This window comes from Salmo salar, chromosome 03 (genome assembly GCF_965601325.2).
Source record: "Salmo salar chromosome 03, fSalSal1, whole genome shotgun sequence".
NCBI classification, from domain to species: Eukaryota; Metazoa; Chordata; class Actinopteri; order Salmoniformes; family Salmonidae; genus Salmo; species Salmo salar.
In genome coordinates this window covers 25358963-25378210 of record NC_138293.1, presented here as the reverse complement: position 1 = coordinate 25378210, position 19248 = coordinate 25358963, and positions in this window count along the sequence as shown.

Genomic DNA, 19248 nt, shown 5'->3' with positions numbered 1-19248 from the left:
GACAGATAAGAGAGGTCAGTAGGGAGATAAAAGTAGAGTAGGTGGACAAAGGGAAAGAAGAAAAGAAAGGTCAATTACAGGCGAGGAGCTAGCGTGAGAGGTTTTGTTCTCCAAATCTTGTTTACAGGAAGTCCACCAAGGTTCAACAGATGGGTGCATTCACAGAAATACATTTTATTGCATTTTTCCAAGCCTCATAAAGTCTCCAAATTCTGCCTACCTTAATACGTGTGGGAAAACAGCGTTGTTGCTGCTACTTGTCTTACCGCATCTATTCGGAAAGCGATATATGTGGGAACTCATGACAGGTTCATTGCAAATTATCACTGTCGCTTTAATTTTTACATTTATTAATGACACAAAATGTGTAATTTCTATAGAGCTTAGTTTTCCTCTATTTTGTTTGGGCTGCCATGAAAGCTCAGTCATGTCATGCAACACCCAATTGGAAAAGCATGTACACACTTCATCTATTTTATTTCTCTCAAATCTTTTGCATTTTGACTACTTTCTTTGGCAGTGGTAGGCTCTGTTTCGCTTACTTTGGTCTGAGCCTGGTTTGAATCAAGTTTGTGTCCTTAAGTGTCCACTTTGGTCTGAGCCTGGTTTGATTTAAGTTTGTGTCCTTAAGTGTTCACCTGAACATACTCACTGGGTCCATGTTGTGAAGTAAATAAAGTTAAGGGTTATTTTGCTTCCTGGGGTTAACGTTCTGTAAGACATTTAGTGACTGAAGAGATTTCCGTGGAAGTAATTTGGCAAATGCTGCTAGCCTCAACATAATAATTTTATGTTTACTCCACACACAAATGTAAAACATCCTAGGGAGTTTGAACTAAATACCTTTGGGCTTGTTTTTTTTAATGTTTCTGATGATTATGATCACTACACTGAGTAGACAGGGGTGTTATCTATGAGTGATTAGTGTACATCAAACAATTTATGGAATTATTAGGGGTTCACAGCAAAGATATGAAACCTATTGTTATTCTTAGATTTTTTTCTTCTAATTTGGCACACAGAAACTAATGTAAAAAATATTTTACGTGTCCACTTAAACCCCATAAATTCACTCCACAGTGGCCTATCAACTTAAAACTTGTCATCGCAATAATTGACGTCCCTAAGATGAACCACACTTCACATATGTAATGCTAATGCTCAAAATGATCTTCTCCTTATGAACCATACGTCAGATTCACTCCACATCTTGTATTTAGACTCATGATTGCACATGAAGGAAGATAGTTCCTACAGATAGAGTGCTTGCTTTGTTATCCAACTTACCAAAAGTATGTGGACACCTGCTCGTTGAATACATTATTCCAAAATTATGGGCATTAATATGGAGTTGGTCCCCCTTTTCTGCTATAACAGTCTCCACTCTTCTGGGAAGGCTTTCAACTAGATTGCTGTGGGGACATGCTTCCATTCAGTCACAAGAGCATTGGTGAAGTAGGGCACTGATGTTGGGTGATTAACTCTAGCTCGTTGTCGGCGTTCCAATTCATCCCAAAGGTGTTCGATGGGGTTGAGGTCAGGGCTCTATGCAGGCCAGTCAAGTTCTTCCACACCGATCTCGACAAATGATATATGTATGGACCTTGCTATGTGCATGGGGGCATTGATCTAAGGCTTGTGTGCAGCTGCCATGGAAACCAATTTCATGAAGCTCCCGACGAACAGTGGCAGTTTGGAACTCAGTAGTGAGTGTTGCAACCGAGGACAATTGATTTTTAGGCACTACAGCACTCGGTTGTTGTAGTTATTGCTATCATGTTGATTTGAGTAGAAAACGTGAAATTGGTGCCATTTAGTATTTCCTATTTCTACTGGAGGTTTGTCTGCCATTTTAGTGGTCTAGTTGGGTGGTTGTTATCTAGCTGCAGGTGATTTTGGCCTGGCAGTCAGGACAGGTCCCTACACTCCCTAATCGAGCCCGAGACCTAGTGTTTGAGCCTCTTTGTTCTCTTGTCTCCAACTGAAGTTATCAGTGCTGTTGTTTGCCTACATCATGGCTCCTCTGAGTGACCCACACATATCCTGCCAAACAGCCAAAGGCCCACTCTGATCTGCTCACTCCCTATGTCCCGTCTGGGCACAAAGTCAACTAGATCTGCAGCATCAGCCTAGGTCCTGGGAAACCCGCCCACACTTTCCCAATATGCAATGACTCCTTTGTCCACTGCTGTGTTTCCTCTCCGGCAAGGACACGAATGGCTTCTGACTAAGGGCCAGACCAATCACGTGCTGTCCTGTCCTCTGGCCTGCCCCCAGAGTAGAGTAGTCGTCTAGACACAACAGCTGAGACTGTGAAAATCATGGGCAATGAAGGAGAATGGTTCTAGCACTACTTAAAGACTAGGAGACGAACTCCATGATTGTCTGGCAGTCAGTGGCAGTATGTAATGCATGAGCAAATCTCAGTGTTCAGTGTTGGAAAGTGAGGTGCCAATGACTGGTCTCAAATGGAAGTGATTTAGCCTAGAGAGAGAGCTTCTGCAATTCCAGACATGTTGGAGACATCAATCTTAAAAGCGGGTACTATTGGGAAACGACATTTTTCATCCAACTTTCATCCAGGAATCTGAAAGCACTCTTAGCGTTAATTTCCCAGAAAGATGTGTCAGCAGACAATTTCCATTTTGATCTAGATAGCATTTCGTTGTCAGTGATTTAGAGAGACTGTCCAAGTACAAACTATCCCCGAACATAAGAGTGCGACATCAGAAGTTCCCAGAGTAGGTGAGTTGATTAAAGCAGACTAAAACTTGTTAGCGTGTATGTACAGTATAAATGTAAGTGTTCTTCGTGAAACTAATATATTATGAAGTGGTGTTCACAGCACAGGGCTGAACTTCATACAGACATTGGGGAGGGATCCTACCAAGACCATTATGACAAGGCTTTAAGATCTGTCCATAGACTTAGAGCAGCGATACTCTCCAATTTTGTGGACAGGCTTATGACGTCAAGTAAAATCTTGACATGTTTTGACAATCAACTTTTAGAAGTTTAAATAAGTTATAATTGACTTGTGGTGAAAATAAACTTGCAATAAATAGGTCTCTGTATTATATATACACAGAAGTCGGAAGTTTATATACACCTTAGCCAAATACATTTAAACTCTGTTTTTCACAATTCCTGACATTTAATCCTAGTAAAAAGTCCCTGTCTTAGGTCAGTTAGGATCACCACTTTCTTTGAAGAATGCAAAATGTCAGAATAATAGTAGAGAGCTTTTATTTCTTTCATCACATTCTCAGTGGGTCAGAAGTTTACATACACTCAATTAGTATTTGGTAGTATTGCCTTTAAATTGTTTAACTTGTGTCAAACGTTTTGGGTAGCCTTCCACAATAAGGTGGGTGAATTCCTCCTGACAGAGCTGGTGTAATTGAAACAGGTTTGTAGGCCTCCTTGCTTGCACATGCTTTTTCAGTTCTGCCCACAAATCTTCTGAAGGTTTGAGGTCAGGGCTTTGTGATGGCCACTCCAATACCTTGACTTTGTTGTCCTTAAGCCATTTTGCCACAGCTTTGGAAGTATGCTTGGGGTCATTATCCATTTGGAAGACCCATTTGCGACCAAGCTTTAACTTCCTGACTGATGTCTTGAGATGTTGCTTCAATATATCCACATCATTTTCCTACCTCATGACGTCATCCATTTTGTGAAGTGCACCAGGCCCTCCTGCAGTAAAGCACCCCCACAACAGCACCCCCGTGCTTCAAGGTTGGGATGGTGTTCTTTGGCTTGCAAGTGTCCCCCTTTTTCCTCCAAACATAACGATGGTCATTATGGCCAAACAGTTCTATTTTTGTTTCATCAGACCAGAGGACATTTATCCAAAAAGTACAATCTTCGTCCCCATGTGCAGTTGCAAACCGTAGTCTGGCTTTTTTATGGTGGTTTTGGAGCAGTTGGCTTCTTCCTTGCTGAGCGGCATTTCAGGTTATGTCGATATAGAACTCGTTTTACTGTGGATATAGATACATTTGTACCTGTTTCCACCAGCATCTTCACAAGGTCCTCTGCTGTTGTTCTGGGATTGATTTGCACTTTTCACACCAAAGTACGCTCAACTCTAGGAGACAGAACGCGTCTCCTTCCTGAGCGGTATGACGGCTGCATGGTCCCATGGTGTTTATACTTGCGTACTATTGTTTGTACAGATGAATGTGGTACCTTCAGGCGTTTGGAAATTGCTCCCAAGGAAGAACCAGACTTGTGGAGGTCTACAATTTTTTGTTGTTGAGGTCTTGGCTGATTTCTTTTGATTTTCCTATGATGTCAAGCAAAGAGGCACTGAGTTTGAAGGTAGGCCTTGAAATACATCAACAGGTATACTTCCAATTGACTCAAATGATGTCAATTAGCCTATCAGAAGCTTCTAAAGCCATGACATAATTTTCTGGAATTTTCCAAGCTGTTTAAAGGCACAGTCAACTTAGTGTATGTCTGACCCACTGGAATTGTGATACAATGAATTATAAGTGAAATAATCTGTCTGTAAACAATTGTTGGAAATATTACTTGTGCCATGCATAAAGTAGATGTCCTAACCGACTTGCCAAAACTATAGTTTGTTAACAAGAAATGTGTGGAGTGGTTGAAAAACTAGTTTTAATGACTCCAACCTAAGTGTATGTAAACTTCCGACTTCAACTGTATTTTTTTGGGTGAAAATGTCTGAACATAACAGCTCACACATATCTGTTCATATAATACATCTGAAAGTCGTTAAATTGAAAATCTGTTCTTTCTTACTTAGCCCCCCCATAGTTAGAGATGTTTACTGCTGTTAGCCTATATAAAGTCAATCCACCACAAAGTTCAAATGAAAACATTTTCCATTTCACCCATTATTAGCCCCAGGGGCGGTCAGTCAGTGACGACCACTGAAGTGTGAAAAGCCGAGAGCAGCGGAAAGAGATAACCGCACGCTGTAAACGACACAGGAAGATTAGTGTTTATTCTGGATTGGACAGTCGTATTTCCTGTTCAAGAAATCACTGTGATGGAATAAATATTTTTAGAGGCCATGTTTTGCCCTTTGATTATATTTTTGGACTGCTTGTCCACTGTTAGGGAGGAGCGGTCCCCTGCTTCTGAGCTGTGTGAGAAGTAGGGCAAACCTTTAGTCTCAGTCCATCAGAAATAGCCACTGCTGCTCTCTCTGTATCAAGAGGTCCATGTACATGACTGTAGCCCCTGTAAATCTATTTGTCTGAGTATTTTATACTCATCTAGGTTATTTTGTGTATATTCTGTGGCAAAGCGAGGAATTGAGTTAGTTGTGAGAAAATGTAGTAGTTATTGTGATTCTCTATTCAATCACATTTATTTATACAGCCGTTTTTACATCAGCAGATGTCACAAAAACCCAGCCTAAAACCCCAAACAATGCAGATGTAGAAGCACAGTGGCTAGGAAAAACTCCCTAGAAAGGCAGGACCCTAGGAAGAAACCTAGAGAGGAACCAGGCTCTGAGGGGTGGCCAGTCCTCTTAAGGCTGTGCCGGGTGAAGATTATAAGAGTACATGATAAAGGCCAGATCATTCTTCAAGATGTTCAAAGATTACCAAAAGGGTCAAATAATAATCACAGTGGTTGTAGAGGGTGCAACAGGTCATCACCTCAGGAGGAAATGGGACTGTGTTTTCCATATATAAATAGAATGGTTGTCCATGCACAGCACTAGTACTCATCTCTGGTCGTCCTCTGAAGATGCAGTGTATGTTATTTGTCCTTCTGCAAATGTCCACAACCATCTTCCACCTGGAGAGATGGGTGAAGTCGATGTCAATAGACATCAATTATGGATAGGCTCTGTTGCACAACAACAAGACCCTACACCAGTTACTGATACTTTGTTTAATCTACTGCGTCTTAAATGTTTCACTGGGACAAATGTGTAATGATTGAAGGATGGCCAATTATTCTCTTTACCTCCCTTTATTTTTTAATTCTTATTTTTATCTCTGGATTAATTATTCTCTTTCAATATCTTTACAGTAATGATCTCAGAGTTTTAGAAGACTTCCAACATGCACACCATCCCAAGGGTGAGTATGTTTCAATGTGTAGTGAGCCGGACATTAACTTTTAAGTGTTGATGTGGTTGATTCCATAATGACGTGCTAGGTAGTATCTAACATAAGTACTTCCACTGCGTGGCAGTGAGTAGCTATTGCATATAAGGTCATTTATATGTATGTAGTGCAGTGAGGACCACAATGGAAACAAGTCTTTTGACTTTTTGTGTATATAATCCTCTGAAATGTTGGTACATGTATTTGTTGCCTGGTGTGGCTTCTTTATGTATTTTTAAATAAAAACATCAAGTGGCACACATACATCTAAATGACATAATCATTAATTTGACATCATTTGTACTGTATGTATGACTGTGAATATGCAAAATAAGTGAATTAACAGTACTGGTCATATGGTTATCAGAAAGCACATGGCCAAAGCATGTGGACAGTATAACTACATCCAGTCCAGTGCGAGGTTCTAAACAGGCATGGAGTGTGTGTTTGATCAGGTGCATCAGTGAATGTGAGCCCCCCTCCTACAGGACTGTTCCTCTGTCTGCTATCTGCCTGTCTAGAAGTCAGTCTGTCTGTCTTTCCGTCAGCCTATCTGTCTGTCTCTCTCTCTCCCTTTCTCCTCCTCTCTCTCCCCATCTCTCTTTTTCTCCATCCTACATGGGGCAGCCAGTGGGATTCCTGGCAGAGTGATTTGGTATTGTGTCATAAAATCACATTGCCAGGGATTTCCAACCAGCTGCATGCCACCCACTTCAACATCATCCCCATCCAGGAGCCTGTTGTCTTCCTCAATCTTTGTCCACTGTCTCCAAGCTACATTTTCTGTCAGAAGCTCACCCAGGATGAGGATCATCACACTACTGAGGCCAATGACTCTCATGGTCAGGATGTACTGTCGATAACGGCCTCTTACTTTCCTCAGCATTTTAATAACGCCACAGACAAGCATTATTTTCTACAAATGTGAAATGTTCCATAACATCTAATTGTGGTTTCCCAGTCCCTTGCTCAGTCTCAACACCCCGCTCAGAATTGGTAAATATACTCTAGCACTTTATTCAGGCGGGGATAAACCAACAAGGATATTGTCCATAAGCCATTGTCACCAAATATCTCCACAAGTGAATGTAACTCAATGGTGATCCATATCTGAAAGCTTGTACTTTTTTAGAATAAGAAGAAAAAAACGGCAAACGGAAAAATGGATCCACAAGAGAAATGGAGGACATCTGGATCTAGTGATACAGAATTCAGAGTTTCCTGAGGTGCAGGACTTAGCCAGCTTTGTGAACAGATCTGTGAAAGCCCATGTTCACAGTGGCTAAGTTCCGCTCCTCAGAGGCCATCTCTCATCAGCAGTGAAGTGAAACCCTGGACATGATGGAGGGGCGAGCAAACACTGTGGGGAGGGGAGGGGGCAGGCCAGGGTCTCATACAGGAAGGAAACACAGGAAATGTCCTATTGGGAAAACCAGTAACAATCTAATTGTCCCATTGGGAAAACCAGTAACAATCTAATTGTGAACCATACTCCCATTTTCAATCAGGTCGGTCAAGTCGAGGGCCACGGTCAAAGCCATTCTAAAAAGCTCTAGAATTTAGAGTGATAAACACTCTTCCACATGCCGTGTCTTGGTTGTGTTTCGAAGTGGTTTATTTTCAGCACAGCCTATTTATCCCAGCATGTGCAATGTATTTGTAACTTCTAAGGAAATGAAATATGTCATTGCGTTATAATTTTCTGCAGTAAGACCTACCCAGTGCTTGTGTGATTTTGAGACTCATTATTAACTACACATGTTGTATAAATAATCTACTGTGACATTGTGGATGTAAGCATTATAATCATGACGACTGCTTGTTGGAATGACTAGACCACCAGATCACACATGGACTCAGCTGTATGTATGTATGTATATGGACAAAGGAACTGTCCATAATAACTCCCACCATCTTGTAGGTGTGCCTCCCTGTGGTGAAAATGGAGCATTGCGAGTTATGGGGCTCAACCTCCTGTGCCTACTGAGCTGATAACAGTTTGATATAATGAGCACTGGCTCAGTTCAGCAGAAACCGGAGTTATGCCTATTAACAAAATGAAACATCAACATAATGCGTTCACATAATAATGATAATCAACCAACAGAAAGCAATCAGCAAACAAGGCAGAGAGAAGAAGTTGGTTCACCCCAGTCATCCACTAGATGACCCGAGACCATGGAGGAATACTGCTCCTGTCATTTTTCCTCTAAATAGATTACAGGAGCAGAGCTTTTCCAGATGTATTTTCTACTGGAGCGTCTAGTTTTCTACATTTCGACTTCTACGTCTATTTAATGTGAAATGTTTTTTTCTTTGTGTAAGAAAGGCCCAATAAAACAACCAGTCTATGCACTAAGATAAGATTGTATAGTTCCAAAAATAAACTAGTATACATCAAAACTTTGCCTCCCTCTCTTTTTGCTTCTCAAAAGATTATCATAGAGAAGGCCTCTAAAAGAATCATCAACGAAAATGAAGTGGAGGCATATGCCATCTATCTGTCTTATTTAAGATGGTGTTTGATGACATTAGTGCTCCTTTTAATCCAACGGCATGCTATACACTCTTAGAAAAAAAAGGTTCTAAAAGGGTTCTTAGGCTGTCCCCATAGGAGAACCTTTTTTGATTCCAGGTAGAACCCTTTTTGGTTTCAGGTAAAGCCCTTTTGGGTTCTTTGTAGAACTCTCTGTGGAAAGGGTTCTAAATGGAACCCAAAAGGGTTCTACCTGGAACCAAAAAGGGTTATTCAAAGGGTTCTCCTATGGGGACAGCTGAAGAACCCTTTTAGGTTCTAGATAGCACCTTTTTTTCTAAGAGTGTACGGACGGACGGAGTGCACTGCTGTCTGACTCATAATCTGTCGGCACAACGTGGTCTCAGTGTATTATTCTGTACGTAAATAAGAGACACTCCATTTAGTATGATATGTCTCGTATGGTATGTATTAATCCACCATCCATTTCATATGATATGTTACAAATCGCAATTTGTACATTATGTTACGAATTTCGCAAAACATACAATATGTTAAGAATTTGCAAAATGTATGATATGTTACAAATTCCAATTTGTTGTGGCTAAAGTTAGCTAGGTAACTATGTGGCTAATGCTAACGTTTGCTAGCTCTAGGGGTTAGGGTTAGGGTTAGGAGTTAAGGTTAGGGTTAAGGTTAGGAGTTAGGTTAAAGGGTTAAGGTTAGGTAAGGATTAGCTAAAAGGGTTAAGGTTAGGGTCAGGGGAAGGGTTAGCTAACATGCTAAGTAGTTGCAAAGTAGCTAATTAGCTAAAATGATGAGATTCGAAAATGCAACCTTTGGGTTGCTACACGTTCGCGTTATACACCCCACTCCCCCAACCCTTTAGTTTTTTCCTTAAGTAACCTTCTATCATATGTAACCATACCAAACATAACATATCATACTCATTTGAGTGTCCCGGATTTACGTTTACTATGCTACGTCTAGTCTGAGACAAGTCTGGTCGGCATCATGACACATAAAGAGGCGTGTTTGGTTTTAAAGAGGGGTTAGATTCATCACAGCTGTCTTAACCTCCACACAGTTACATAATGTCAGTTATGAGGCGGCCGGGCTGCGTGCCACTGGATCATATTTTCCTCATCTTCTCCTCATGCTCTGAGAAAAACTAGGGATTTTTGCCTCTTTGTTGTCATGATATGCAAGATTGGAGCCAATATTCTGTCTTCAAGTAGAGTAAAAAAACAAACAAGTACTTTACACATACAGTACATACTGTATGGCCGCTCTATGATAACAGTTCATATAGATTGATGTGACAAGACTCTGAACCATGTTAAATTCAAAGTTATACCTCATGTCCGATACATGATAGATTTTTACACATAGTATTACAGTAGGGGAGGAGACAGATCATGATGAACCACTAATAAATATGTCATCGTTTGACCTCAGAAGACAACCGTGCCAAAAGTGAAGGGCTTATCTGTGATTTATAATTACCTAATAACCTGTCTACCTGGAGATATTGACATGAAGCGTTTCACTTTGCTTGACACAACGCCTACGGGTGAACTTGTACTTATGCACTATTGTAAAGTGGTTGTTCCACTGGATATCATAAGGTGAATGCACCAATTTGTAAGTCGCTCTGGATAAGAGCGTCTGCTAAATGACTTAAATGTAATGTAATGTAACTTTCTGAAGGAGCCTTCATAAACAATTATACCCTTTCTCATTTACTGTAGATGTATGGTTGTGTGAGAGGAAAAGTGAAACAGAGGAAGTACTGACATTGGCTTTTACATTTTTTGTGGGGGCAGTGGGGAAATACTGATGATCATACTGATAGATTGCGTATGTCTTTAGTTCAGTAGTTATCATCTAGGCTATACGTGTGCTAGGACAGATTTAATTATCAGACTCACCGGTCGCCACAGAGCATCAGTGACATCACTTTGGCAGAATGATCTTCATTTTTCACAGGGGCCTCAATGTCTAGTCAATATTCTGTACCTGTATTAGAAATGAAATGCATTCAATTTAAAGTGATTGATGCTGTTTACAGCAAACTGTATCTAAAATGCAAGGCTTAAAAGGACAAAGAAATGGTAAATAGGGATATAAATCATTGCCATAAAGTGGAAATCCTTTTTTTGTGTGCATGTTAGACTAAACATTGTTTTGACCTGTGTGACTATGCTATGACCCAAATCAGTATTGCTCTATCCTGTTTTTGTCAGGTTACAATGTAGGGATAAAGTATTCTCTATCCAGTAATTCATGTGTAATTACTGTGTCAGATATTTTTCTGTCTGAATACCTGTGGCAGGTAGGCACACATCTTACCATTAGCTTGCTATTAGTTTTACTGTTTCACATGATCTCACATCACATTTCCATAGACCTAGCATCTGTCACAGGCTTTCACCTAGGCATCCGAGACTAAAATAGACCAGACATTTTGAAATGTAGCTTGTATAAAGTATTTTTCACATTTACATCAAAATGAAGGAAATGTATAATTAAGCAATAAGAGCCATGGGGGTGTGATATATGGCCAATATACCATGGCTAAGAGCTGTTCTTAGGCACGACGCAATGCGGTGTGCCTGGATACAGGCCTTAGCCGTGGTATATTGGCCATACACCACAACATTCTGAGGTGCCTTATTGCTATTATAAACTGGTTACCAACGTTATTAGAGCAGTAAAAATACATGTTTTGTCATACGTGCGGTATATGGTCTGATACAACACTGCTGTCAGCCAATAAGCATTCAGGGTTTTAACCACCCAGTTTATAAATGTCAATACAACCATGTACTGTATGTACTTTAATATCTCTCTATTTCTAATAGACATCCTCACTCATTAGGCAACCACATCCAGTCTGATTTTAAAGTGTCTTTAAAAAGGCTGTTGCGTAATCTTTAAAAGCCACACATTTCAGGTAGAACACGTACATATTTGCATTAAAATCTTTTCCTTTCAGATTCATTCCAAAAAATATTGTTTTATTCCTTTAAGTCTGTGAAATAGTGTCCAACAGTCCATGAGTCATGAAATGTATACAAGGAAGAGATGTGTATAAGAGAGAGTGGTTGGGGGAACTTTGTCTCATGTGTCTTCCAAACAGATGGGTACATAAGCATGATCCTGCAATTTTCATTGCCTCTAATGCCCTCTTTTTGTGGCGAGATATCTGCCTCAAGCTGTACGTGTAAAGAGATAGTTCAATATTTTGTTTATGCAAATATTTAGCCTAAGATACAATTAAGGTTGGATAAAACTGACAGCTAAAATTATGGGGATACGATTTCTCTTGCTTTTTAACAAGTGTACTTCCCCTTTCCCTGACTGGAATCTTATCATTCTCCTCAAAGATATTGTGTTTTGTTGATATTCTTAACCATCGACTGAAATTGATTCCAGTGCTTAAAGAATCTGCGGGCCTAAGTCAATTAAGAACTTACACTTTGTCAGAACATGGTGTGCTACAGTGAGTTGGCCCAACTAATCACTTAAGCCTCCATAACATTATAGAAGGAGTTTTTGGCAACTGTATAGGCCTGGTGCCCATTTAGACACATAACCTCTTTTGATCTATCATAAGACAGAACTGTAATGAAAGAACAAGTGTCGTCTTTCTTGGTCAGAAAAGTGCACTAAAATGAGATTAAGATTCATGACATCACTGGTTTTGCATGGGCAATGAAAAATATTCTACTTCTTGTGTGTACTTATGTCAATGAAAGGAGCCTGAGCAGGACCCCTTGGGTTTCTACTGTCTTGTGTGAAAATGCTTTTTCATAGCATCATTTTGGCATAGCGTGCTGGGCCTAAACCCATTATAAAACACAGCAGTGAGTCCTCAGAACAAATTAGCTGTTTTTGTTTGCAGGGTTTTGTACGGTTTATTCACACCTCTTTGGGCATCAGGGTGACTCATCCCCTGCGTTGCAAATGGCACCCTATTCCTTATGTAGTGCACTACTTTTTAACCTGAGACCTATGGGCCGTGGGCAAAAGTAGCGCACTACATAGTGAATAGGGTGGTATTTGCAACGCAACCATTCTCTCTCAGTTTAGGCTCTACCCAAGAAAACATACTCCCTCCTCAGCAGGAGTGGTGAAGCATCAACCCCTGAGAAATGATGTCGCACAACACTTGTTACACCTATAGCATGACATTTATTTATTTATTAATACATTTTTTGAACCTTTATTTAACTAGGTAAGTCAGTTAAGAATAAGTTCTTATTTACAATGACGGCCTACCCCGGCCAAACCCTAACCCAGACAATGCTGGGCCAATTGTGCGCCGCCCTATGGGACTCCCAATCACGGCCAGCCTGGAATCGAACCAAGGTCTGTAGTGTCTTAGACCGCTGCGCCACTCGGGAGCCCGTTACCTCACAGAATACAACACTTCCTTACTCATCACTTTTTGCTCCAAACAACAATATTCGTGTTTTAGTAGTCATTCATGTATCTGTCATTCTTCTGAAGATAGAATGGAATCGATTTTCCAGTTAACTTGAAGTACTAGTAGACTAGAGGAAGTGAAGTGGTCATACACTATACTAACTAGCTTGAATATTTCAAAGTGACATTTCAATGGGTGTGGTCATTTCTGTAGAAATCCTCTATACCTGGACTATATGCCTGAATCAGTAAAAGAGTGACTCACACACACACACACATACATGCACACACACACACACACACACCCTGCCAAGGCCAACGTAGGTGCCTACTCCAAATGGAATGACGGGAACAACAGATCTTGGATGTGACCACACATTACTGCTGTTACTTAGGCTTTCTTTCCATGACTGCACTGACGTCCTGGCACATCCTCTCAGACTGTACTCACACCCTGTGCTCACACACAACCTACAGCCATCATAGCATCCCAAATGAAAAACACTACATCTTATGCATGGACTGTTTCTGACTGACTGTGTGTGTGTGTGTGTGTGTGTGTGTGTGTGTGTGTGTGTGTGTGTGTGTGTGTGTGTGTGTGTGTGTGTGTGTGTGTGGGTGTGTGTGTGTGTGTGTGTGTGTGTGTGTGCCTATGTGCATGTCTTTGTGCCTGCATGTGTGTGTGTTAGTGGCGATTAACTGTTTTCAGACTGCAGTGAAAGAAGTAGACTTTTTAATTTTGCTTCATAATCAGGGACTCTCTAAATCTTGCATCACTGTCATCTAGAAAAAACAGCAAAGGTGGTGGCAGAGGTGGGATTTTAGTAACATAATCTTCTCTTGGATCTTTAAAAAGATATTGTGCTAGACAAAGAAGAGTTAGAAACGTTGAACATTTTGTTATTATATAGAATTAAGATGCCATGACAACTCTCCATCGATGATGATCATTAATTATAATCGCTGCTAACATTGGGAGGGAGGGGGGGAGTTTGGCAGAAGCAGTGTAAATATTTGCCTGTGACTGAGTTACAGATCACACACACACATCTACAGGTCATATGTAATCTATACACAAATCTACTTTAACATAAATTCAACTTACTTCATTTACATTATCATTAGTTTTATGAATGGCGAGGAATAACACAGGGCTCTATTTGTTGAATATGAGATTCATCAACCTCATGTTATTTATTTGTGTATTCAGTGAATTTGGTTTTCATTACAGTGTGTGCTTCGATGATCAGAGTGGTTAAGCGCCATTCTGAGCCATGCTAGCCATAATTATATAGCATCAAGTTGATGTTAAATGAGCATCATAGGGTCTCCAGGTTCAGCTGCAGACATGGAATTCTGTGGTTTCTGACAATAAAAGCAATGCATTAATAAGTCTGGGGGCTGCATGCAATGTTTTTATTGGACACACTTGCAATCACCTGCACTAAATTTGTTTACCTCCACCTTACCCAACAACCTAGACCCACTACAGTTTGCATATCGCCCCAAAAGATCCACGGACGACGCAATCGCCATTGCACGGCCCACTGCTCTATCCCACCTAGACAAGAGAAATACCTATGTAAGAATCCTGTCATTGACTACAGCATAGCCTTCAACACCATAGTGCCCTCCAAGCTCATCACTAAGCTCAGGGCCCTGGGTCTGAACCCTCCCTGTGCAACTAGGTCCTGGACTTCCTGACGGGCTGACCCTAAGTGGTGAAGGTAGGCAACGACACCTCCGCCACGCTGATCCTCAACACAGGGGCCCCTGTACTTCCTGTTCACCCATGACTATGTGGCCACGCACGACCCCAACTCAATCATCTAGTTTGCTGATGACACAACAGTTGTCACGTCCTGACCATGGTAAGCTGTTATTTTCTATGTTGGTTTGTTTGGGATGATCTCCAATTAGAGGCAGCTGGTCCTCGTTGTCTCTAATTGGAGATCATACTTAAGTAGGGGTTTTTCTTCCTGGGTTTTGTGGGTGATTATTTTTGAGTAGTGTTTGTTTGTCCTCTGCGTCACGGTTTGTTGTTTTGTTTATTCAGTTTATTTATGTATTTGCAAAGTTTCACAGATTAAATAAAATGTGGAACGACACACACGCTGCACCTTGGTCCTCTCATTCCTACGACAGCCGTGACAACAGTGGTAAGCCTGATTACCAACAATGACAAGACAGCCTACAGGGAGGAGGTGAGAGCACTGGTGGAGTGGTACCAGGAAAATAAATTCTCCCTCAAAGTCAACAAAATGAAGGAGCTGATCATGGACTACAGGAGACAGCAGAGAGAGCCCGCCCCCATCCACATTGACGGGGCCGCAGTGGAGAGGGTCAAAAGCTTCAAGTTCCTCAGCATGCACATCACTGACGACCTGAAATGGTCCCTTCACACAGGGCTCAACCACAGGAGGTTGAAGAAATTTGCCTTGGCCCATAAGACCTTCACAAACTTCTACAGATGCACCACTGAGAGCATCCTGTCGTGCTGTATCACCACCTGGTATGGCAATTGTACCGTCCGCAACTGCAGGTCTCTCCAGAGGGTGGTGCGTTCAGCCCAACGCATCATCAGGGGCACACTGCCTGCCCTCCAGGACATCTACAGCACCCGGTATCACAGGAAGGCCAAGAAGATCATCAAGGACCTCAGCCACCCGAGTCACAACCTGTTCACCCAGCGACCTTCCAGAAGGAGGAGACAGTACAAAGTACAGGTGCATCAAAGCTGGGACCAGCTTTTATCTCAAGAAGTTAAACAGCCAACCTCCGCCCACTAGCCAGCCTCCGCCCAGTACCCTGCCCTGAACCTTAGTCACTGTTTGTAGCCGGCTACCACGCAGTACTCTACCCTGCACCTTAGAGACTGTTTTGCCCTATTTACATAGTCATAGAACACTAGTAACTTTAATAATGTTATATATGTATATACTGTATTCTAGTCATGGCTTATCCTATATAACTACTGTAACTACTGCTGTACAAACCTTTTCAATTCATATACTGTCCATACTGTCTATACACACCATTATATATACAGTCAAATGTTTCGTCACACCTACTCATTCAAGGGTTTTTCTTAACTTGTACTATTTACTACATTGTAGAATAATAGTGAAGACATCACAACTATGAAATAACACATATGGAATCATGTAGTAACCAAAAAAGGCACCAAATCTAAATATATTTTATATTTGAGATTCTTCAAAGTAGCCACCCTTTGCCTTGATGACAGCTTTGCACACTCTTGGCATTCTCTCAACCAGCTTCCCGAGGTAGCCACCTGGAATGCATTTCAATTAACAGGTATGCCTTGTTAAAAGTTAATTTGTGGAATTTCTTTCCTTCTTAATGCGTTTGAACCAATCAGTTGTGTTGTGAAAAGGTATACAGAAGATAGCTCTACTTGGTCGAAGACCAAGTCCATATTATGGCAAGAACAGCTCAAATAAGCAAAGAGAAACGACAGTCCATCATTACTTTAAGACATGAAGGTCAGTCAATACGGAACATTTCAAGAACTTTGAAAGTTTCTTCAAGTGCAGTCGCAAAAACCATCACGCGCTATGATGAAACTGGCTCTCATGAGGACCGCCACAGGAAAGGAAGACCCAGAGTTACCTCTGCTGCAAAGGATAAGTTCATTAGAGTTACCAGCCTCAGAAATTACAGCCCAAATAAATGCTTCACAGAGTTCAAGTAACTGACATGTCCCAAAATCAACTGTTCAGAGGAGACTGCATGAATCAGGCTTTCATGGTCGAATTGCTGTAAAGAAACCACTACTAAAGGACACCAATAAGAAGAAGAGACTTGCTTGGGCCAAGAAACATGAGCAATAGACATAAGATCTCCGCATGTGTGGTTCCCACCGTGAAGTATGGAGGAGGAGGTGTGATGGTTCTTTGCTGGTGACACTGTCAGTGATTTATTTAGAATTCAAGGCACACTTAACCAGCATGGCTACCACAGCATTCTGCAGTGATACGCCATCCCATCTGGTTTGCGCTTAGTGGGATTATCATTTGTTTTTCAACAGGACAATGACCCAAAACACACCTCCAGGCTGTGTAATGGCTATTTGACCAAGATAGAGAGTGATGGAGTGCCGCATCAGATGACCTGGCCTCCACAATCACCCGACCTCAACCCAGTTGGAATGGTTTGGGATGAGTTGGACTGCAGAGTGAAGGAAAAGCAGGAAACAAGTGTTCAGCATATGTGGGAACTTCTTCGAGACTGTTGGAAAAGCATTCCATGTGAAGCTGGTTGAGAGATTGCAAAGAGTGTGCAAAGCTGTCACTGAAGAATATAAAATATAAAATATATTTTGATTTGTTTAACACTTTTTTGGTTACTATATGATTCCATGTGTGTTATTTCATAGTTTTGATGTCTTCACTATTATTCTACAATGTAGAAAGTAGTAAAAATTAAGAAAAACCCTGGAATGTGTAAGTGTATCCAAACTTTTGACTGGTACTGTATACACATCTATATATATATATAGTAAACAAAAATATAAATGCAAAATGTATATATACTGCTCAAAAAAATAAAGGGAACACTTAAACAACACATCCTAGATCTGAATGAAAGAAATAATCTTATTAAATACTTTTTTCTTTACATAGTTGAATGTGCTGACAACAAAATCACACAAAAATAATCAATGGAAATCCAATTTATCAACCCATGGAGGTCTGGATTTGGAGTCACACTCAAAATTAAAGTGGAAAACCACACTACAGGCTGATCCAACTTTGATGTAATGTCCTTAAAACAAGTCAAAATGAGGCTCAGTAGTGTGTGTGGCCTCCACGTGCCTGTATGACCTCCCCCTACAACGCCTGGGCATGCTCCTGATGAGGTGGCGGATGGTCTCCTGAGGGATCTCCTCCCAGACCTGGACTAAAGCATCCGCCAACTCCTGGACAGTCTGTGGTGCAACGTGGCGTTGGTGGATGGAGTGAGACATGATGTCCCAGATGTGCTCAATTGGATTCAGGTCTGGGCAACGGGCAGGCCAGTCCGTAGCATCAATGCCTTCCTCTTGCAGGAACTGCTGACACACTCCAGCCACATGAGGTCTAGCATTGTCTTGCATTAGGAGGAACCCAGGGCCAACCGCACCAGCATATGGTCTCACAAGGGGTCTGAGGATCTCAGTACCTCGGTACCTAATGGCAGTCAGGCTACCTCTGGCGAGCACATGGAGGGCTGTGCGGCCCCCCAAAGAAATGCCACCCCACACCATGACTGACCTACCGCCAAACCGGTCATGCTGGAGGATGTTGCAGGCAGCAGAACGTTCTCCACGGCGTCTCCAGACTCTGTCACGTCTGTCACATGTGCTCAGTGTGAACCTGCTTTCATCTGTGAAGAGCAAAGGGTGCCAGTGGCGAATTTGCCAATCTTGGTGTTCTCTGGCAAATGCCAAACGTCCTGCACGGTGTTGGGCTGTAAGCACAACCTCACCTGTGGACGTCGGGCCCTCATACCACCCTCATGGAGTCTGTTTCTGACCGTTTGAGCAGACACATGCACATTTGTGGCCTGCTGGAGGTCATTTTGCAGGGCTCTGGCAGTGCTCCTCCTGCTCCTCCTTGCACAAAGGCAGAGGTAGCGGTCCTGCTGCTGGGTTGTTGCCCTCCTACGGCCTCCTCCACGTCTCCTGATGTACTGGCCTGTCTCCTGGTAGCGCCTCCATGCTCTGGACACTACGCTGACAGACACAGCAAACCTTCTTGCCACAGCTCGCATTGATGTGCCATCCTGGATGAGCTGCACTACCTGAGCCACTTGTGTGGGTTGTAGACTTTGTTTCATGCTACCACTAGAGTGAAAGCACCGCCAGCATTCAAAAGTGACCAAAACATCAGCCAGAAAGCATAGGAACTGAGAAGTGGTCTGTGGTCACCACCTGCTGAACCACTCCTTTATTGGGGGTGTCTTGCTAATTGCCTATAATTTCCACCTGTTGTCTATTCCATTTGCACAACAGCATGTGAAATGTATTGTCAATCAGTGTTGCTTCCTAAGTGGACAGTTTGATTTCACAGAAGTGTGATTAACTTGGAGTTACATTGTGTTGTTTAAGTGTTCCCTTTATTTTTTTGAGCAGTGTATATTCCAGACTCTGACATTGCTGGTTCTGATATTTCTTAATTTCTTTATTTTTAACTTTTGGATTATGTGTCTATTGTTTTATATTGTTGGCCACCACATGTC